This window comes from Lissotriton vulgaris, chromosome 10, assembly GCF_964263255.1.
Source record: "Lissotriton vulgaris chromosome 10, aLisVul1.2, whole genome shotgun sequence".
NCBI lineage: Eukaryota > Metazoa > Chordata > Amphibia > Caudata > Salamandridae > Lissotriton > Lissotriton vulgaris.
The window spans coordinates 156,427,739-156,451,086 of record NC_141698.1 but is presented as its reverse complement, the minus strand read 5'-3'; positions in this window follow the sequence as shown (position 1 = coordinate 156,451,086).

Below are 23,348 nucleotides of genomic sequence, written 5' to 3'. Positions count from 1 at the left end.
CTATGACCCACATAGAGACGGGTCCCTGCCAGGTTTGGGAACAAGTATAATGACAGCCTCACGAAAGGTAGGGGGTAGGACTTGCCTTTCAAGGGCTTCCGCATATACCTCAATCAGTTGAGGCACCAGTAGGTCCTAGTAAGTCTTGTAAAAATCCCCTGTAAAGCCATCCAGGCCTGGGGCCGAGGATCCTCGAAGGAGAAGACTCTAAATTTTTGACAGAGACTTCCCATCAGAAATTTGCCCTTCCGCTTCATTCACCTGTCCGTAGCATCTCAAAGGTCTTGATAAAGGAGAGCAATACCCACTTCTCTGCTCTTCATTTCTTAGGCTGTTTGGGAGGTTGACGTGGCTTGCAGAATCCCCACCCTCAATGAAGAAAACCCTATGTGATCTCCTAGAGCATGGATTGTTTCTCCCTGGCAGCTGGGGAAGAGCAATACCTTATCCTCATTAACTTATTCATCTGTCCTTCGTTACACACAGGAGCAGCTATGTCTTAAACCACAAGCCCCACTGACCTGGACCTCAATGATGCTGCTTACCATGTAGATATCCCGTACAGAGAGAGAGAGAGAATAGGGAAGGCACAAGTCTCTCTATTAGGCACAAGTTTGTGTAGTCAAGGAAGTGTAGAGCATACCGCTTGGTCAATATACACTTCTCTGCGTTTATACATGTGTCTAACTGACTGACTCTCACTATGCTATATCAGCTTCCTCGCACCTCAGGTCACTTCCATCTGTTGCCATGTATATCATTGCTACATCCCTTGAGTGAGATTCATCTAATGTTATTCAACAGTGGAGGCACTAGAGATACGGATGAGCTCTCTCTGGGTGATAGGTGGTTTGGGTGTCACTCCACAGACCCACTCCAAGAACCAGCCTCTGGATGTCCTCAGAGTCTGGGGGAAGGATCCAGTCTCCATGTTTTTAAGCAAAGTGAAAAAGCCTTTTAGAACCCTCGCCATCTCTCCTTAAGGGCTGCAGGCCCAGGAGAGGTGCACAAGTGGGCGGTTACATGTGGCAGGAGATATCCAGAACGCCAACACCTTCCACAAGTTGAGCCTAATGCTACAGGTAGTCCTTGCATCCTTGGAGAGGGTCCGGGCCACTGAGTTTCACTTGGGGGGGGGCGGGGGGGGGGGCAGGGGAACACCCAGCCATCGCCCAGAAGTTTAGAGGGAGTTCCTATGCCTTGAAGAGTGCCTCTGCTCGTTCAACATGATGTCCTAGGAGAAGGAAGAATGCCTTCAATCTCCGGTGGGACAGCCTATGTCATCCACCGTTGGGCTTGCCACAGAGGATTTGCTGAGGACATAGTGACTGTGGTTAGGATTTTGAAGATCCTTTCTGTATGGGCCAGAGCCTTACAGAAACAGGTTCAACATCTTGGCTAGGCCTCTTGAACCCCATAAATGTAGGTTTTTTTCACCAGTCTGCAGGACATATAATCTCTTCCAATCTGCCCCTAAAGGAGGGATATGAAGCTGATCTCCAGGAGGTTTTTGTCCTCCTTACAACCACACGGGTAACTTGAGTAAACATTTTTAATTTCAAACACAAAGCTGTGACAGAGTCTCTACACATGATAGTTAGCATAATGACGTAGTCAGTTTCACTGCCAATTGTTTTTATTTGGGTCAGTATCAGCATGAAACTTCGGCAGGAACTTAAACAAGCATTTACAATGCAATGGTTTTGCCTTTGTTAAAGTTTGAGCTATTGGCAATGCTCTTGACAATTTTTTTTTTAACATAAATAAATGGCATTGTTATTTGCAATGCCACTAGCTTTATCTTTCGCAAATGACACCCACAAACACCTACAGAGATCCCCCAACACACACCCACACAGAGCCCCCCCACACACTGCGAGCCCCCCACACACACTGTGAGCTCCCTTCACACACTGCGAGCCTCCCCCACACACTGCGAGCCACCCCCCACACAGAGAGCCCGCACACACCGAGAGCCTCCCCCACACACTGAAAGCTCCTCCCCCACACACTGAAAGCCCCCCCCACACACAGAGCCCCCCGCCCACACCCAGAGAGCCCTCCCCTTGTCTGGCAATGTACACTAGGCCCTTAGAGTTCTATAAAGCTATGGAGAGAGTTATTCAGCAACTGTTTATTATAAAGAATATATTTGTTCCCAACTATACAATGGTGGACAATATATCTTATACAAGCCACTATTAGATGGACGCAGGCAGCTGCTTAGAAACTTCTTTAAACAACATACACAGTGAGGTCAAGGTCCTAGAATGCAAGTGCACGTATTGTTGTAAAACATCAATAAGGCACATGAGGATGACACACAGAACCATGCATAGGCACAATCTTGCACAGTGACTTTACTAGATTGAAAAACCCCATAACTTCTGAAGAATCTGAAGATTGATGTATAAAAGGTTGCATGGATGAATGATGGATGTGTGAAAAGGTGGGTGGATGAATGATGGGTGGATGGATAGAAAGGTGGATGGCTAAAGGATGGATGTATGGATGGAAGGATGAAAGGGTGGATGGATGCAGGATGGATTGTTGAAAGTGTGGATGAATGGATGAAAGGATGCGTGGAAGGATGAAAGGGTGGACGGATGAAGGACGGATGGAAGAAAAGGTGGATGTATGGATGGATAAAAGGTTGCATGGATGAATGATGTATGGATGTGTGAAAAGGTGGTGGGATGAATGATGGGTGGATGGATGAAAGGGTGCCAAAGATGCCAAGACAAAATGGCGACCAGAAATAGTTACCCCACCCTGCCGTCAAATACCTGCAATGAAAGAGAAATAAATGAAGTCCAAAATTCCGAGCATTCAAAGGGACAGTGAAGGAGACCCGACACGAAAATCGCTTACCTGAAAGTCCTTGCACCACGGAGACAGCGAGCCAAAAGATCCCAAGACAAAATGGCGACCGGAAATATTACTGGCAGACAGGTATCGTCTATCTTATTTTGGAACCCATAACCTCGCTGACGATCGGGCATGAGATATCTCCGGAAAACTCATGCGGAGTTCGAGCAGCGTCATGCACCAGTCGAATTTCCCCACTATGGCAACCGAAGGCAAAATCCGCAGGACTTGATTCTCGTTGTAGGGTGGTGGGGGACTTTCCCCCGACAGGATTCTAGTGGGGCTTGAATCAGGGATGTCCCTGGAGCAGGTGGATCCGAACGGCGAGGAGCAGACGGTGTACGTCCTGGGCTGCTGCTACAGGTACGGCTGCTGCACTTTATTTTTAAGTGTGCAAGAATACTCTGTGGATGGAGGAATAAGCAGATTGGCATGAGACTTGGTGGAAAGAAGCACCTGGGGGTACCCCCAGGAAAGCCCAACAGCATTGTTCCAAATCTTCAATACGCCGGTTCGGTGATAGGTGACAATGAATAGGTGACCAGGGATCTTTGCTGGACCACGATTTTTAAAATTGACAAGCAGTGTCGGCGGTCTCCTCTGGAAGATGCTGTGCCCTCCAGCAATAAACTTCACCCCTCGCTGTGATCGCTGCTGGATCGCGTGCCCCTGCCACTGACCTTCTCGCTGCGCCCGACCTGGCTGCTGCTGATTGGCTGGGTACAGAGCCCAAAATCTTCCCTTCCTTGGCATTTTACATACCCATCTGAAGAATGAACACCCCCCCTCCCCCCCACCACACACACACACTCTTACAATTCACTTCATTTCGCCTTTGCACCAGAAAGCCGTGTGAGTTTGCAATTTGCGCTTTACAGAGAAGAGGTTGCACACGTGCTGTAACGTGTCATCTCGGCACTGCAGCTGGCACACAATACGCATTGTGAAACCCTAACAAACGCAGAAACGATGACCAACCGAAAAACAGAATACACGCAACTGCGATAAAATTGTCTGCTCTTTTTGATGGATCCGTCATTGGTGTGAAGCTCATGAAGGGTTGCCCTAAATTCAATCAAGACCTTGTACTTGCACACCTCAGATGTGCCAGGGCGCAGGTAGCCTGAAGTACACACAGCCACCGGGGCCTAGTCACGCCGCACACGCAGGAGATAATAAAAACACAGAAACAGACGGATTCAGGAAGGGCGTGTGTTGACACCGCTTATGCAGGGGCACTTCCAGGGCTAGAGGATTTGCAAGCGTCAGTCACAAACAAGTGCTTACGTAAATGCTAAATGAGCACTCACAAATAAAGTATACTGAGACACGCGCGCATAAGGAGCGCACGCACAGATTGGGGACCAGCAAAAATGTACAAGTGCACTTAATGCACACCCAGAACACACTCTTCGAATCAAAAACTGACAAGCGCACACGGAGGGGTCTGACAGGCAGCTATGCACCGTGTCTCCCCAGTGGCACCTACTGATACCCATGTGGCGTAAACGCACGCACTTAAATAGAAAGCTCAAGTTTATGCAATGTATAAAGAATAGCCTCGTCCAATAGCATAGGGTGACCAGGCGTCCCGGATTTGCCCGGACAGCGCCGGTTTTTCTCCAGCCTTCCCGGCAGATTTCAGGAAATTAAGGTCATGCCCCAGTTTTTTAGAGAAGGTCGGCTGAAAAAACTGTGCGAGGTATCTTTTTATATTTTGCAAAGCAGGGATAGTTAGCAGCTTTTATAAGAAAGCAATTTAATTAACAGGCAAGCTGCTGGGTTTATAAATGGTTTTTTATGAATGTTCTTACTGCCTCTTCTGTAATTCTCTGCTGAGGAGCGCTGTCATTCTGTACGCTGGGTTGAATTAAAATTGTAGTCCTTCTTCTCTGTTTGAGAAATGTGCCGGTCTTGGGCTTTCAAATTCTGGTCACCTGACCCTACTGAGTAGCAGCGAGTCGATTTAGATTCTGTCAAATCATTAAAAAAATAATTTATAAAAATATAGGTGTAAAATCAAACATCAAAGATTGCTGTTAAGAAGCATACACTGTCACTCACACACACACAATACTCCGACGATTGGTTGTTCTTCTTTACGGCACTTGTAGCGTACGATACACTCTGAGCGGTGTTAGGGCGCTAGTCTGGGTATGGCTTGCTTTGCTCCGTTCTTCTGTGATGATGTACCAGTTTGTCCGACATGGTGTATGTTTATTTGGGATTATTAAATAGTGCAAGTTGTTTTTTAACTGCATGAACCAAAGATGGCAAGCTATCCCTGTGTGGTTAAAAATGGAAAGATCGCAGAGATATGCTAAACCAAACAACTTTACTCACATTTTCATCTAAATTTTTCTTAAAGCTGGCACGCTACAAATCACTGAAAGTGTTAAGCCAAAGCTTTGTAGCTCTGCGGAATTACAGCGCGAGGACTTGAAAGCAGCACTATACTTTGCCCACGGGTTTAATTACAGCCGTCCTGGTCTTCCTTCTTGCCTCCCCCGCTGCGGACCTGCAGGTCAGCTAGCAACCTTCGGAGGAAAGCAAATACACTTTCGGCATTCAGCACACTCGGGGAGTAGGGGAGCGGGGCACAGCGGCGGGACGACATACAGTCTGCCATGCAGCCAGTAGAAAGACTCTGTTATGCTAACTACGACTAATATCGGCTTCGGTGTGTGCAAGGAAGGGGAGGGGCGGTGTCATGTGCTAAAAAAAAACCAAGGTTTAAAATAAGGCCACATATGCTAAACCCAACAACTTTACTCACATTTTCATCTGAAATTTTCTTAAAGCTGGCGCGCTACAAATCACTGACAATGTTAAGACAAATCTTTGTAGCTCTGCGGAGTTACAGCACAAGGACTTGAAAGCAGCACTGTACTTTGCCCACGGGTCTAATTACGGCCGTCCGGGTATTCCTTCTCACCACGTGCACCTATGTGGCGAAGTGAGAAGCCGAGGGGGAGCACAGAAAAACACCAAAGGAGCAGTTTAAAACCCTACTTTTCATCCAACACCTCTCTCTCATTTTCTCCTCTTGCGTGCGCAGACTCAGACTGCTCTTCCAAGAAAAGGCTTATTTGCCGAGCGAAGGAGGAGACGCAGGCTGCTTCCTGCTCTCCACTCCTCCTCCGGATGACGTGGCGGAGGCTCGGCCTGCTGGGCCAATCCCAGCGTGGCCCTGGCTGGAGGCACACGGCTGCTTCCTTCGGGCCGGCTTCTCGCTGCGGGCAGCATCTCCGGTCTCCCTCACAACACGGGAGACCGGCAAGGCAGGCAATGGCTTCCCAAAGGAAGGGGGAAGCAGAAACCACGTCCTTCCGGCCCCGCCCACAACCAGGCAGCGGGCCGGACATCTTCTTCCGGTGTTTCCAATGCCGGACCAGATTCGGGGGCGTTCCCGAGAACAGGCTTTCGGCTGACGTCACCAAAAGCCAAAAATTCTCGGGAACACCCCCGAATCTGGTCCTGCATTGTCGGACAAACGTGTCTTCCAATGGCTAGCCTCCATTTATGGAGCTAGCCAATGGAAGACGGGGCGGATTCCAAGCCCCATATACTATACTCATTAGGATTTTTCCTAGCACATGCGTACTTCGTACGCATTGGCTAGGCAAAACCTAAAAATATGTTATCATCCCTAGTGAGCAAAAATTTACTTCCAGGAGAAAGGTAATATGGATGGCTTTTAAATGCTTAACTAGAAGGTGCTCTCCCACAGGTCAACTGACTATTGACATACACCTTGCCAAAAAGGCAGTGTATGACTTGACAGTCCTATATGCTATACCATATTCTAGCAATTTATATAGAAAATTATTTCAGGTGTATCTCTTCTTGGCCCCTTTGGCTCAAGTCTGTTGGACATAGAAGGTAACTGAATGTGATAAAAACCCTGAGTCCCTACTGTCTAAACATATTCAGCAAGATATCAGACACAGATATCATGAAATAGCAAAGGGAGGAGGCCCTTCCCCGGGTACATCTGGATTTGAGGGCTCTTCAAAACAAAAATAGCACTGACTGGTAACAAATTATAAAGGAAATTGAATGAAAGCAGATTCCCCGGTGAATAGCACTACCAGAAGTTGACAAACATGGCCAACGACCATCCAGCACAGCGGGCTCAGCCACAGTTACTACCCACAAGGGCACTACAACGAGGAGGAGTGATATCACATGTCTCTATGACGCCGCTATCACCCTTCTGTTAGTTAGGTGACCCGCCAACTGCAGCTCTTCGATGGAAAACCTGGGTTGGCTGTTTGAATAACTATTTCCGGGCTACACGTGAGGCAGACAACACAGTAAAGAGATATATGCTATTTCATTTTCAGGGGAATAGGTGTAGAAGCTCTTTGAAAAATCTCCAAGGGACAGAAGCTGTCTACAACTATAATGCCGCAGTAGCAGCTCTGAATGTGCATATCAACCATCACCTTAATGCTGATTACAAGCGGTTCAAGCTGCAACAGAATCAGCAGATGGAAGATGAAACAACTTTAAGCCCAGGTGGAGGAGTTAGCTACCACATTCAAGGATGATGAGCAACAAAAGGAGGAATGGGCACAGGGTTGCTGATTGTCTTTGCTGAGGCTCTTGATACAGTGCCAACCAGGCATCTGACTGGAAGGCATACTCGTCAAGGCATAGTCCCACGATCTGTCAAACATCAGGACAGAAGAGGTGAAGGGTTAGAGGTCGCCCTAGCAAAAGGACCAGCACATTCGTGTACGATCAGGGCCACAAGGGTAAAGAAAGAGACTATTGATGCCATAAAAAGAGGGCAACCTTGCACCCGGGCAGCAAAGCTACAACACCTCACTTAGAACAAGTGCCGAAACTCTGGTTTTGACTTTCAGGCCCTTGACAAGTGTCGCGACAAAGGTAGAGCCCAGAGTAGTAAAACTAACTATTTTTCCAGGGTGTGCCAGAATAGAGAGAGAGAATGGAAGCCTGCAGAGCACTTAGGCGTCGCTACAGCCCGGAGGCAAGAGACAATAGAAGAGTACCACCTGGGCGCATTGAAGAAATGAAATGAAATGAAAAAAGCATTTATTAAGTGTGTAGCTACCCGGGGGGCATCCCAGCGCTGGTAGCGGTCAACAGTAGGCACCACAGCAATACTAAGGGAAGAGCCTAGTTTTTAGCAATTTTCCGAAAGGCTAAATAACTGGACTCCTTTCGTAAGTGGAGAGGAAGAGTATTCCACATCCTAGCGGCATTATAGGAAAATAGGCCTCCACCACTTCTGGCATTATTGATCCTAGGAACAATGGCAAGATGCAAGTCGTCTGAACGCAGACGTCTATTCGCCAGGTAAGGACGGGTAATGGAACGGTTGATCGATGGTCCCTTCCCTGATAGCGTCTTGTGGAGGATACACATGGCCTTAAAGTTAACTCTTTCCTGAATGGGGAGCCAGTGAAGATATTTCAGGGCTAGTTTTGCAGACTAACGGTACGGGGTCCCAAGAAGTATCCTTGCTGCGCAGTTTTGCACCGTATAGAGTTTTGAGATGGTCGCCCGAGGGGCTCCTAAATAAAGAGCATTGTCGTAGTCCAGGTGGGAAAGAATGAGTGCCTGGACCATAAGCCTTCTTGCCTGGAAGGGAGGAAGTGGGAGCACTTTGCGAAGCATACATAGGATGCCATAGCAGGAAGCCGCAACATTCTGCGCCTGGACCTTGAAGCTGAGATCTTGGTCTTGGGGGCAGGAACAGATCCCAGACAGGCTAGCCACATTACTTCTACTTTGAAAAGGGAGGTCTTTTCTCCATTCAGTTTCAAATATGAATGGTTCATCCACTTGGCTACCTCTTCTAAACAGGGACAAAAGCCGAGGGAGGAATTATCAGAACGGTTTAGTGCTACGACAAGTTAAGTGTCATCAGCGTAGGTCACTATATGAACCCCAAAAGGGAGCACAATCTCCGTTAGCAGGCTCATATAAACATTGAATAGAGTGGGACTCAGGGATGATCCCTGAGGAACTACGCAGTGGAGGGGCATTCGTTTTGAGGTGACATCACCCTCAAAGACCTGGAAGGATCTATCTTCCAGGAATGATTGCAGCCATGCTATGGCTTCTCCAATCACCCCCAAACTTCTAAGTCTATGGACCAAAATTTGGTGGTTGATCGTGTTGAAGGCTGCACTGAGATCCAGCAGGATAACAGATGTGGTACCTCCAGCATCAAGAATCTTCTTAGATTCTTCAACTACTGCTAAAACTGCAGTTCCGTTCCTTGACGCGGACTAAAGCCTGTCTGTGAAGGGTGGAGAAGGTTATGGGATTCCAGGAATGTAATAAATGCTGAATTGTCGTGTTTCTAAACTATTTTACTTATCCCTGGGAGAAGTGAGATGGAACGATAGTTTCCCAGGAGATCCGGGTCAAGACTGTATTGTTTTGGTTGTGGGTGGCCATCAACATGGTCGAATGAGCCGCACTTTGCCGGAGCTCCGTTAAGCCGTATTTGATCCGAATATCCTTACCCCATCCAGCGAACACTCAAGCCCCACACAAGAAAGCGGGCAATCCAGGGACCCCAGAGGTGGCCTCTGATGACACCGGGGCGCTGATCGGAGGAAGAAACACGCCGAGATACCCTCAGCACGCCGACCCGACCCCGGATCCAAAATGGCGGCGCCCATCGCAGCCTAGTCCGGAGCAGCGGGCTGGATTGATCGCGACATCGGAGGGGGCAGAAGAGGGCAGCATCGCACTCCCCGGATGGCGGCCTGAGGCGAGTGAGCTCGGGGAGCCTGGCCATACACCTGTGAGTGTGCATATGGCGAGGGGAGACAGTTGGACCGGGGCGCGGGCACTCCCCATAGAAGGAGCCAGAGGGAACGGCCCAACGAGCAACGGACTCCTCCCGGGGAAGTGGCAGAGGGAGTTCTGTCTGCGCGCCCCCACCCGCACCTACTGCAGCCATACCAGCACATCAGAGGGGGGCGAGGGGAACGCGGACTGGTGCCTGATCGTCCCCTCCTTTCCCACCCCCCCTCCACCTCGCTGAACATCGGAGACGCGGCAGGGCACAGAGGGACATAGGCCCGAGTGAAGGCCTGGGCGTTCCCCGGAGTGTGGGGAGGGCGACTGGAGCTGGGTGCCACTGGTCTCCTGCATGTCTCCCCAGGCTTCCGGACGCACAGCACGGTCTGGTCCCGCAAAAGTCACCGGCGATGAGCCTAGAAGCACTGAAGCTTTGCAACTCAGAGGGGGAAGTGGAATAGGCCTTGCTGCACCACTGGGACGCTATAATTCCTCCAGACTCCTCCGGTTGTTATAGCCACTCTTGCAACCGAGGCAGAGGGACTGTTGGCAGCGCAGGACCACGAAAGGGCTACCAACTTGGCCGCACTACGCAATTCCCGGTGTTGAGGTACCCTTATCTCACGAAGGACACGCTGCACCACGGGTCCTGGACAAGGCGAGAAACACGGCGCGGCGGAGAGTGACCCCTAGCAGGGCCTAGACCCCGGCATCTCGGGAAGGAGGGGGGCGGCGGACAAGGCAGGCATCCACAGGGGCAGACGAAGCCCACAGACGAGCAGAGCAGTGGAGAGCCGGAGTGGAAGTTGGAGCGCCGCAAGGAACACAGGCCTTGCCCTCCTCCTCCCCTGGCTGTGAGACCGGGCCGGCATGGGGAAGAAGGACGCAATCCCTAAGGCCCCAAAGCAGGGACCCATCGATAAGTTTGCAGTTGCGCCCCCCCCACTAACGCTATGGAGGCAACAACAGCGAACTCGGACACAGCCCTTCTGATGGGAGCAATACAAGCATCCAGGGAAGACATCCAGGTGTCCAGGGCGGCCCTAGAGGTGAAAATAGGAGAGGTGGGAGTGGAGGTTAACCTACTACGGCAGGATTTCCGAAACCTCACGTAGAGAGTCACTACGGCGGAAATGAGGCTGAACGAAGTGGAGAACGTCATATATGCCCTACGGAAAGATGTCAAAGATCTGAAGGACTCCCATAAGCAATTACTGTGGAAGGTTGATGATGCCGAAAACAGGGCAAGACGCAACAACCTCCGCTTTGTGGGCTTTATGGAAGGAATCGAGGGGTCTAACACGGCGGAGTTCCTGCGCAAATGGCTGATCAACACGCTACCCCAAGCAACGTTTTCCAATTGCTTCATCATTGAAAGAGCACACAGAGCACTCATGGCGAAACCTCTGGCTGGGGGAAGGCCCAGACCGATCATAGCGAGGTTCCTCAACTTCGCAGATAGAGACACGATTTTGCGAGAAGCCAGGAAGTTGGGTGAGATGCGAGTAGAAAACTCACACATAATGATTTTCCGTGACTACATCCAAGAGGTACAGAAGATGAGGTGCTCCTTTGACACTGTGAAAGCTAAACTCAGGGATCTGAAAATACAGTATATACTCCTCTTCCCAGCCAAACTTAAGGTGATCTATAAGGAAAAGACCCACTTCTTCACTCATCCGGACGACGCATGGCACTGGCTAGAAGAACGCCCACCAACACGGAGAGATGAAGGGGGCGAGCTGAACAAGGTGATGGAGGGCCCCTCCACTGGCAATCTCTGGGAACTGGTGAAACCACAGCGCAGGCGCAGACTCAGGGGTCGAGGAAGACACAAACGATGCCGTACCCCTCGCAGAATAGGTCTCCTAGAATACACCGGGACACTGCCTCCCCGAGTCGGGACAGCCAAGCGGGATCTAGATTTCGCGCCCTAGCCGCCAAGGATCGTCATGAGGAAGAGGGAGCGACGAGGAGGAAGATCAGTCACTTCATCCGATAGTGGTTGCTATCAACGAGATAAAAGGACCAGCCTACAGGCAATGCCCCAGTGCAGGGCGAGGATAAGGAACAGGAAGTATGCTGGATGGACGAGATATCGGCTGGACCGGCAGACAGCACGCAAGTGGCTCCCACGCCTCTCAATTTTCTTTAAGTACTGTTTGGTTAATCATTACTGTATCTTTCCTTTTCTGATTACAAACTACCTCATAGAACTGTGGACACTGTAAGAAAGTTTCCTTCCGAGTTTGGTAGGGTGCCAAGTTGGGGTAGGTCAGAAGAGGGGAGAGACACCAGTGGGGGTGACAGACCTTTTCCTGCCAATAAGCCCTATCAAGGAGGGAGGTGGATGGTGGGACTAAGGGGGGAGGAAGGTGGGGAGGGGGGAGCGAGGGACAGTTGGGGATGTTCAAAGTTTCCTATTGATGGGGTCCTAGGTACTTGGGGGCAGGGGGGGAGTTGGGGAGTTGGGGGGGGAGGGGAGGTGGGGGGACGGGAATGGGGGGAACGATAATGTCATACTACTTGCGCACTCAAGTCTTCCGGATGACACCTCCTCGCAAGAGGCTGACTGCATTACGCCGCACACACGCCAGATTCCCAGGTGACAATAGGAGGAACCACATAGACCAAAGGGGATTCAGTGTTCTAACGTGGAACTTGAACGGGCTAGGCAGTAAAGTGAAGAGAGGGCTGGTGAACTCATACATTAAACGGATAGGCCCTGACATAACACTATTGCAGGAAACACACCTCAAAGGGATGAACTGTGCATTCCTTGCTAGGGGACACTACAAGGTTCTAGCACATGCAGGTTACACCACGGGTTCGAGAGGAGTGCCCATACTTCTGAAGAAGACTACACCATTCCACATAGCCCAAACATGGATAGATACTCAGGGGACATACGTGGGAGTGAAGGGGACTTGGAATAGACGTGAATACATGATAATCTCGGTATACGCCCCCCCCCCGAAACTGCAGGCCAACACGCTTAAGAAGGTAGTAGACATATTCCTAGACACGGCTGACACTATACAAATCTTTGGTGGGGATTTTAATGATGTGATGGACCCGGGGTTGGATCCGACGGGACTGATGACCAGAGACCAGACCCGTACCCCCCTGTCCCGAATGATTACAAACATGGGACTCACTGACGTACGGAGATGGTTACACCCGGACCAGAGGAACTACTCCTTCTTCTCGGGATCGCATAAAGTGCTCTCGAGGCTGGATTACATATTTATGTCTAGGCAACACCTGGCAATAGACGACGTGGCGGAATATAAGGCAAGAGGGATCTCTGATCACTCCCTACTCTTAGCTAGAGTGGTATTGGGGAGAGATAGGAGTGGAGGCTCATGGCGATTGACGGCGTGGGATCTACAAAATGTGAGCATATTGAAAGGCATGAGGGCAGACGTGAAGGTTTATGCGGCCGACAATGAAGAGACGGTCCAATCCAAAGTTATATTCTGGGAGGCTCTAAAAACCGTCATGCGAGACAGGGCACAGAATAGATTAGCGGCTGAGCGGAGGAAGCTCCAGGCTGGCACAGTGGCACTAGAGACGAGCATTCTGGATCTGGAGAGTGAATACCTGGTCTCGAACGAGACGGGGATTCTCAGGCGACTGACGGACACGCAGAGACAGTACCGAGAGTTGGTCACGGGCGAGGCCAAAACCCAGGCGCTTGCCACGTTGCATTGCCTATATGATGTAGGGAATAAGTCGAGCAAATTGCTGGCGTGGCTCAGTAAAAAAGAGCGCGCTGCAAGATGGGTGGAGCAAATCAGAGACACTAAGGGAATACCGATACGGTCAGATTCTATTATCGCCGAGACTTTGCAGACCATTATGAAAGCTTCTGCCGAGCTAGAGATTTAGGGACTTGTGATGAGGCACTACAGTACATGGAATCAGTTGAATTACCGACACAATCCCCTGAGGCCCAGCAAAGCCTAGAGGCTGACATAACTCTTGAGGACATCACCGAGGCCTTGGCTAGGCTCAGGCCAGGTAAGTCCCCGGGCCCTAACGGGTTCCCAGCCGTGTTCTTTAAACGTATGGCGGACCTCTTGACACGTCATCTAAAGGGCCTTTTCAAAGGGGCGAGGGAGGAGGGGAGGCTCCCCTCAGGTCTGAGGCTGGCAAAAATAGTCCCGATCTATAAGGAAGGGAAGCCTCATGATAATTGCACGTCATACCGCCCTATCGCCCTCTTGAATATAGAGGCAAAACTACTGGCAAGTGCAACTATCCTGGCTATGTGCCTTCGCCGGGTGGTATCGGACCTAGTACATCTCGATCAAACGGGGTTCCTCCCGAACAGGGCTACTAGGTTAAACCTCCGATGTACCCACAATTGGCTCCAGGAAGTAAGGGAAAGGGAAGATCCACACTGGTTCCTCTCCCTTGATGCAGAAAAAGCTTTTGTCGCGGTGCATTGGCCATTTCTGGAGGGCGTCCTACAAAAGTTCGGCTTCGGTCCCATATTCCGGAAGTGGGTTCAATTGCTCTATACAGAACCTAGAGCTAAAGTGAGAGGGAACGGGGTTATTTCAAGGTAATTCCCAGTCCAAAGGAGGACCAGACAGGGCGGCCCACTGTCACCCCTCCTGTTCGCGCTCACGATAGAGGTGCTGGCTGCTAGGGTGCGCCAGAATGAAACCATTAGGGGATTCAGGCGGAGTGAGCTAGATTCTGCAGATGAAAAAATATCGCTATATGCGGATGATATCCTCCTATATGTTACTCGACCGGAATCCACAATTCCGGAAATATTTCTGGAACTGGAGCGGTATGGTAGACATGCGGGGTACCAGGTAAAATGGCACAAGTCGGTCCTCTGCGATCCTAAGCGTCAGGGAAGCTGGCCGGACCTTCCTGGAAGGTTGTTGACGACAGAGGAGGGGTTTAAATACCTTGGAGTATATGTCACCCTAGATTGCACTCAGTCCTACCAATGAAACGTAGAATGAATAATATCGAATTTCGTAGAAGACGCATCCCGATGGAGGCAGCTCCCTCTCACCATACTGGGCCGGGCGGCCATGTTTAAGATGATCACACTCCCCAAATTCTTATATGCTCTACAGAATGAGTACTACCCTATCCAGTCCAAATTCTTCAGGAGGATACATGCGGTACTTAGGTCCTTCCTGTGACTAAGTAAACAACCCAGAGTGGCACTCCACGCGCTTCAACGCCATCAGTACAGCGGAGGGATATCGCTACCGAATTTGGAAGCATACTACTGGGCGGAACATATTGCCCCGATCAACGAGTGGATGCATGCGCCGGCAGATCACCCCACCTATGCCCTTGAGAGACAAAGGCTCTCAGCCTGTCCCTTGTTGTATTACCTGTATGGGGGAGCTCGACGAAGACAGCTTCTCCCCGCTACGTGTACCACCCTACAGCTGTGGAAAAAGGCGATGAGCCGCACATGCTGGGGGGAGAAACCCACCCGCCAGACGCCGATTTGGCACTGTGTGTGGCTCACAGAATTGAATGAGCTAAAAGGCTTTCGGAAATGGGACGATATTGGGATCTCCACCTTGGGCGACATAGTGGCATGAGGAGACTTGAAGTCGTTCGAAGCACTGCGGTCTGAATTCGGACTGCATAACACGCAGTTCTTCAAATACGCCCAGTTGCGACACGCCTGGCGAGCGGAAAGAATATCACTAGACGGACTCCCGGAGTACGCACCTCTAGAGGGTAGACTGTTACAGGAACAGGTCCAGGAAAAAATGGCGTCCCTCACATATAGAACACTGACAAATAATATGCTAGGAGACATGAAGAAACTAAGGAGAACATGGGAGAGCGAGGTGTTAGACATGGAGGACATTGATTGGGACATGGTACTAATGCACCCCAGGGAGGTTGCCATTAAGTCTAGGTTGCGACTCATCCAGTTTAATGTGCTACACAGAACATACTACGACAAAGTGAGGCTTCATAAAATGGGACGAATGGAAGACACTAGGGGCCAGATGTAGGTAAATCACATTTACCGATTTTGAAATACCGAATTTTACCGATTCGGTATTTCAAAATCGGTAAATGTGATGTAGGTACCAACATCTGGATTAGTTACCGATTCCTTAAGAATTCGGTATTTACCGAGTCGGTAAATACCGAATCGGTATTTGCTATTGAATCCTATGGGCCTTGAAGCCCATAGGATTCAATTCAAATACCGATTCGGTATTTACCGAATCGGTAAATACCGAATTTGTCAAGGGTGCAGGGGGTGTCACTTTGACACCCTCTAGCACCCCCAAAACGGGCATGTGTGCAATGTGGCACACAGACATGCCCTAAGGGCACGTCTGTCTGTCACATGGCACATGTGTACATGCACAGATGTGCATGTACACAGGAATCGGTATTTTACCATGGATTTGTATTCCATGGTAAAATACCGATTCTGAAAGCCATGTGCCAATGGAATATTGGCTACCCACATTGCATTTTCGGTAATTTTACCGAATCGGTAAATATTACCGAATCGGTAAATTTACCGATTCGGTAAAAATAACGATTCGGTCAAATTACCGAATATATGCCCCTACATCTCCATAGCCCTTTACCGATCGGAAACGGCCGAAAATCTGTATTTTCGGCCGATTCCGATCGGTAAAGGGCTACCTACATCTGGCCCTAGATGCCTTAGGTGCTGGGCAACGGGAGGCGACTTCTACCACACCATATGGACCTGTACTACTATCCAGGCATATTGGGTTACTATATTCACGGAATTGAGTGAGATGCTGGAGACCCATATTGCCACAGAGTCCAAATTAGCCCTTCTAGGGATGACAAATGACATAGATCTGGCGAGTCCCCTCCTGACCTTTTTGACCCTGGCGTTGGTAGTGGCCTAACGAGACATAGCTAAACACTGGGGTGCGCCTGAATCACCAGACTTAGAGGAATGGAGGGGAGGGATGAACCTGTACATGGCTGCGGAAAGGGTCACTTACAAGGCGAGGGGATGCCCGAAGAAGTTCCTTAAAGTTTGGGGTAAATGGAGAACTTATCACAGGTTGGATGCGGGACTCTGAAGGCCATATACTTAGAGGGGAAATAGAAAGGTGTCTAAGCCAAATAGGGAAATGCCACAGGCCGACCAGGAGAGACTACTGTATTTTGGCGCACTGGACACCAGATTGCACGGACACGGAACTAGTTAGAGAATTGTGGGGAAGGGGGTGGTGAATGGGAGAATGGGAAATGTGCACTGAAGATGACATGAGTGTATCGTGGAGTTACACTAAAATGCAAAAAAAAAGGTTTAAAAAAAGACGGTATTGTTTTAAAAGTGCATTCGCCGTCGCTCTTTTCCACGGAGGCGGGACCACTCCATTGAGAATGGAGGCATGATCAGCCCCAAAATAATAGGGAGGCCATTCCAGACGCTCGCCACTCGATTAAAATGGATATTTATGAGTATGATGAGGAAGACATCTTCTTGGTATCATATGTCAATCAAGGCAAAAATAAGAGGAGTCCTCCACTGGTTGTGCTATGCCTATCGAAGGGACACAATTTCCAGCCCTAATCGATACGAGAGCATCGGCCAATGTCATGGGCATAAAACAGTACCAATTGTTGAAGCCAAGCCACCCATCACCTCAACATGCACCCAAATCTACATGTATGGAGGAAACATCTCTATTGCAGACTGGAGTGATAGAAGTGACAGTCCAGAACAGAGACATCGAGAATCAGGCCACCTTTCATGTCACCAATAAATGCGGGAAAACTCCATTGTTTCCAAACAACAGAAGTAATGCATTTGGTTTTTTTCATGAGAAGGGTGTACGATTGCCAGATAGACAAAATAATTAAAGACTTTCCACTGCTATTTGAGAGGCTTAGTAGTACATCTATCAAACTCTATATTGACAAGACGATCCAGCCAAAAGCCCTCAGACACAGTCTGGTGCTGTTTCACTTTCGGTCACTGGTAGAGAAGAAACTTCACAGACTGGACTGGGGTGATTGAAACGGTGTAGGAACCCACCCACTGGCATTGCCTTTGGCCGCCTCCCCAAAGCCAAAATATCCAGGGGCGATCTGCTTATGCATCCATATGAGACTCGCCAATAAAGTCATATGGCGAGACAGACATCTGATGCACAATATGGGTGACATTAGTGCAGATTTTAATGGGGAAGAATGGTTCTCCAAGTTGTACCTGAACACAAGATATCACCAGCTGATGTTAGATCTAACAAGTAGGTATATCACCACATTCTCCACACATCTGGGGTTGCGGAGATATCAACACCCACATTTTGGAGGGGTTACAGAATACCATTAGAGAAGTGTTATCATGCTCTTAGGGTGTCTTAAGCATCAGTGATGACATTCTAATATACTAAGCTATGCTAAAGGAGCACCAATGCCATCAGAGATCAGCATTGACTACGCTAGCAGAGCATGGACTCTCTCTTAATCAGAAAAAATGCTCTTTCTTTGAGAATAAGATTGTTTTGTTTCTTTACATGTTTTCAAAAGATGGCCTCTGTGTTGATACTCCCAAGGCAGAAGTCATATGGAACGCCTGAATGTTCAGAATGTTACAGAAATGAGGCATTTTATGGTCAGCGTTTATGGGTTGTACCTAACCTGGCCACCATTCCAGGACCTTTAAGGACCTTCACAAAGGCAACTGTCTGGTGGAACTGGATTGCCCAAGCAGAGACTCATTTTAGGGAAATACAAAAGTACACTGATTAAGGATACCACATTGGGATTTGTCATCCCTAAGAGAAACACACTGAACACAAGAATAGGAACATGGACTAGGGGTGATCTTTGCGTCTTCAAGCCACCTATTAAGAAATCCCTGATGGAGGAAGACAATGAAGCAGAGGATTTTATCAGGGTGGTCACTAGGGAGGCCTAACCAAAAGCAATGTCCATGGAAGAGATCCAAATAGCAACAGTGGCAAATGCATACAGAAGGCTGTCGAGGCCATGCAACGACACCAGTAGAAGAAGTTCAAGTGGCTCCAAGAGGTAGGGGTCAGACAGAAAAACGAATTATTTTTTATTTTTTATTTTTTATAAACTTGTTTATTGTTTTCAACACCCACAACAAATAAGAGGAGGGGCCAGTGCCTCTACATAAGCCCGACATTCAGGAGGTTAGCAGCAATGACATTGTGAAGTAACAGATTATCAACAATCCGGGTGCAGCCCTGACGCGGGCCACCCTCGCAGCAATCATTAGTACTGTGTCAAAGCGCCCGCAACCCTCCAAGTCGCTAAGGTGAATGGCCCCCGGTTCATACTACACTCCACTCTCAAAGACCCCCCAAAAAACCACCCTCCCCTCCCCATCCCCACCGGCGCTACCATCAGAGGCTAAATGAATCCAAACAATGCATCATTTTGTACAGGTTCCACAATTGGTACATTTCAACAATCTTAGGAGTATCGTGATTACCGCTCGTAGCCGTAGTGCCGGACATTTGGTTGTTGTTTGCCGCCTTGGAAGGAGATTAAAATCCGCAGCGAGGACTTTGGGGAGAGCGTTTCTACAGCTTGGATCGTGGGTGTGGGACTGCGAGTCCCAGCAGGAATCGCACAACAGGCACCAGCGCACCTGCGTCTCTTCCCGCCCCACTCCTCCCTCTGACGTCACAGACCTCTTGTATTTAACCCCCCTCCATCCCGCAAACGCGGGACGGAGCACGGGCGAAGGCCGGGCAAAGGGCGGACCGTTGTGTGGCCGTTAGGTGGCTGTGGGAGGCTGGGCTGGGGCCCTTCCCTTTCCTTTTTCTACAACCTCATTCAGCTGTTTTTGACTGCTGCGGCTATATCGCTGCTGGACTTTCACCTGTTCGTGGCATACTGCTTGGCCATAGTGCCCTTTCTCATACCTATACCCCTATGAAGCGGTGCTGCTAAATTAGGATTTATTTTCTTTTTGTACTTTTATTAGTTTACTGCTCTCTTTGTTAGGGTTAATGTGTTAATTTATTAGAGTTTTTTAGATACATTTTCTTAGGATTCTACCTACTCTGGTATTTGATTAGTCGCCCTACAGTTACTACCATGGACCCTTCTCTCTCAAGCAGCGCGGGGGAAACTCTAGTAAGGGCACCCTAGACAATTATTTTAAAAAGTCCACTTCTGAAATAGATAGGGAAGATGCATTGGCCGAAAGAAGGGTGGAGCGTCGTCGCTCCATTGAAGGTTACAAAGCCAGACTTTCTTTGACACCAGTCCCGCATACCTTAACCCCTGGTTCAGGGGTGGCCCCATTAATTGAGGACCCTTTTGCCACCTAGGGTATTCTGGTACTCTTAAGGGATACCTCTCCTCCACCCTCCTTAACAGTGGCCTCAAATAGCACCCCCATAATCTCTACTACATCTTCATGTAATCCCGGCGCAGGGCCGGAAGTCGCATCAGCTGCCCTGCGTACAGCCAAAATGACTGCAAGAAATAAACCTAGAAAAACGGAGGTCCCAAAAGTTCATGGTCCACCCCTAACAAAAGAAGGAGGAGGGGGGGCTCACTTCTAAAAGGTAGGATCAGTCATTTTGATTTTGGTAAGGGGAAAGGGGGGAATTTAGTTTCTGTTCCCAAACCAAGGGAGGATTCAAGATCTGAAATAATTCTAAGGACTCCTCAAGAAATATTATCATCCCCCCCATCATTTGCCCCAACAACTGGTACAGAATCCTTGAGTGGCAGACTGACGGATTCTCAATCGTTCTCCCCACTCCTGACTTTCTTGAGCATCTATTTAGGACGTATACTTTTCCAATTCTAGAAAGATTACTGGGTACAGAGCAGCGACTGGGGAAACTGGAAATGGCAATTTCCAATAAAGTGGATCAACAGAAAGTTCCTGTTAATCCAACTCCAGCCCCGGCCGCTGTAGTTGCATCCTCTACTACTTCATCTGACACAATTAAAGAGCCAAATGCACCTAGCAAAATAGTGAATCGAAATCTACAAGGGGTCAAATCTTCCACCATTGCACCCCGACCAGCCATGCATGCTGCAGGCACCATCCCGAAGGGGAGAAATAGCTCGGATGCAAGAACTTTGCGGCCGGTTAGAGGGAGGGAGTCCCCAAATAGAGCTGAACATCGAAGGGGTTGCCAGGTTGAACTTCCCCCGGAGGCAGTCCCCTATGTGGTGGTGCTTACGGGTGTTCCTACTCTTGAGCCTGATAAGCGAGAAGGACCCCTACAGCTCAAAAATAAAACCATGCACTGGCTGACTCGGAATAGACCACTCCCCGGTAATATCAATGGGGAGATTGTGCATGTACGTCGACTCCCATGGCTGGGGGGCCGAGTAAAAGACATCGAGGGTGATCTTATTGTGGTTAACTTTAGAGATCCTGAAGCGGTTAGGCATATCCTGAGTTGGATGCCTGGGAACTTAAACAAATCAATCATGCCCTGTGACCTCACTTACTTTTATCCAAGAGCTCTAGTGGCTCCCATGTCATGTCCCTGGCCACCCCCTGCCCAGTTGAGCAATCCAGGTTCTAAATTTAACAACCAATACTTGCCCTCGTTGCCGGGTTCCATGGCCCCAAAGATTGTATTTGGGTGGGAAACCGTCCCCCAAAGGGGCTATGGCAGTAACTCTGGGAGGCTGGATCATACATTTGAAATAAGGGGGATGGAACATCTGCTCCCCTTTACTCCTTTGGAAGTTAAAAATAGATTTGAAGCTTTTTCAGGACTGGATTTTTGCCACTGACGGTTGGGTACTTGCTGTAACCCTCCACCTTCTCCGAGGGGCATCACTAACAATATGCAGCTTAGTTGTTGCAAACAGACCTGTCCAATTGTTAATGTGCAGGGAGGTAAAGGGAATGTGGTAGGTAATGTAGTTAGTACCATTGGCGAAAATAACATGCTGCAGATAGATAATCCAATTCAGTGTAGCATGCGGGCCCAAGATAATATCTTCCCCGACAGCGCATATCTCCATTCACAGACTCCCCATGATCTGCCTGACTTGACCTCATCTTTCTTAGTCCCACCCAACCAGGATCCATTATTTTTACTCGGGTCCCCTGCTCCGCATGTGGGCAATGATCACGTTAAAGTTGGGACACCGGGCCTTAAATCCAAAGCTCCACCTGAAGCCTTGAAGGTCATGTCATGGAATGTCGCAGGTATAGTCAACAAACTATATACAGATGACTGGGACTCCATAGTAACAAATAGCGATGTCTGTCTCTTCCAAGAGACTTGGGCTAGGGAATCCCTGTCAAGAACGGGATACGCAATTTTCGTAATTAAGGCAAGTTGGAGTGGCAAGGGGAGGCCTTCGGGTGGTTTGGCGGTGTGGGTAGCTAGCCACATTGGATGCACTGCGGAGAATATAGCTACGTTCTCCCAGGACATACAGTGTGTTATACTGAAGTGGCCCAACGCTCCCAAGCTAGCAATCATAAATGTCTATTCCCGTCCTGTTGGCCCAACCATAGAGTCATCTACACTCGAAGATCTTTCGTCCTTCTTGGGTCAGTTACCGGATGACTACAAGATAGTGATGGGTGGAGACTTCAATTGTCATTTCGAACCATTGGAGGGGTTAAGGGAAGGGGCACTCACTGCCGAAGATGACTTTTGGGGCGTTCCGGTGTGTCAATCGCCCCACTCCAAATCTTGGTCCCCACTCGCGGTACAAATCATGTCCCTGACCCTCAATTTTGCGTTAAGGGCATGCAATGGGCGAACAATCTCAGATACCCCCTCACAATGCACTTTAAATAGGAAGGACCATGAGTCGCGATTAGACTACATTTTTGTGGATATTAGTTTGTGGCCTAAGGTCGAGGATTTCAAAGTAGTCGCGCGTACAGATAGCGACCATAATGCACTTTTACTTCATCTGGTGCATTCTGCATTAGTACCTGGCCCTCAGCCTTCTGAGACTAGGGATGAATCAGGCAATCTGGTACTTACTTCTAACAGGCGTAGGGTAAGATGGGAGAAACTATCAAACTCGAAAGAAAGCACCAGGAAAATGTATGAGCTAGTACTGCCCAAATTTGAGGATCTGGACAATCTAATCAACCAACCCAGACCTCAAAACTTTAATAAGAGTTTAGCTCTAATTCACGAAGAGCTAGTGGGAGTTCTGGGTGAGGTCCTCTACCCGAAGGTAGCGAAGTGAAACCAAAAGACCCGAACTTCCTCCTGGTACAACTCAGAATGTAAAAAGGCTAAGTCTGAATTAATTGCAGCAGTAAAATCAGATATAGATAGGACTAGGGTGGCCGAGCTTAGGCGTCAGTATAAGGGTGTAATGGCCCAGGCTAGGTCAGACTGGGATTGGGACAGATGGCAGGACCTCTCTTCTGCCCTTGGAACTAAGGACTCTAGGAGATTCTGGTCATTAGTCAATATTGGCTCAGGAGAACCTAAAGCTGCAGTAGAGCCAAATATTGCAGCTTCTATGTGGGAAGCCCACTTTGGTAAACTCTATGAAGACAGCTCTGATGATACCAATGATGTGGCCGCCGCCCTTCTATCCCTTTCTGGTGACAGATTGGAGTTTAGTCTCGGGGAGGTGGTCAGTGCTATAGACAGACTGGTGCTGGGTAAAGCACCGGGACTCGACAAACTGCCTGGCGACCTTTTTAGGTCCCATTGTGAGATTTGGGCCCCATACCTTCACATTCT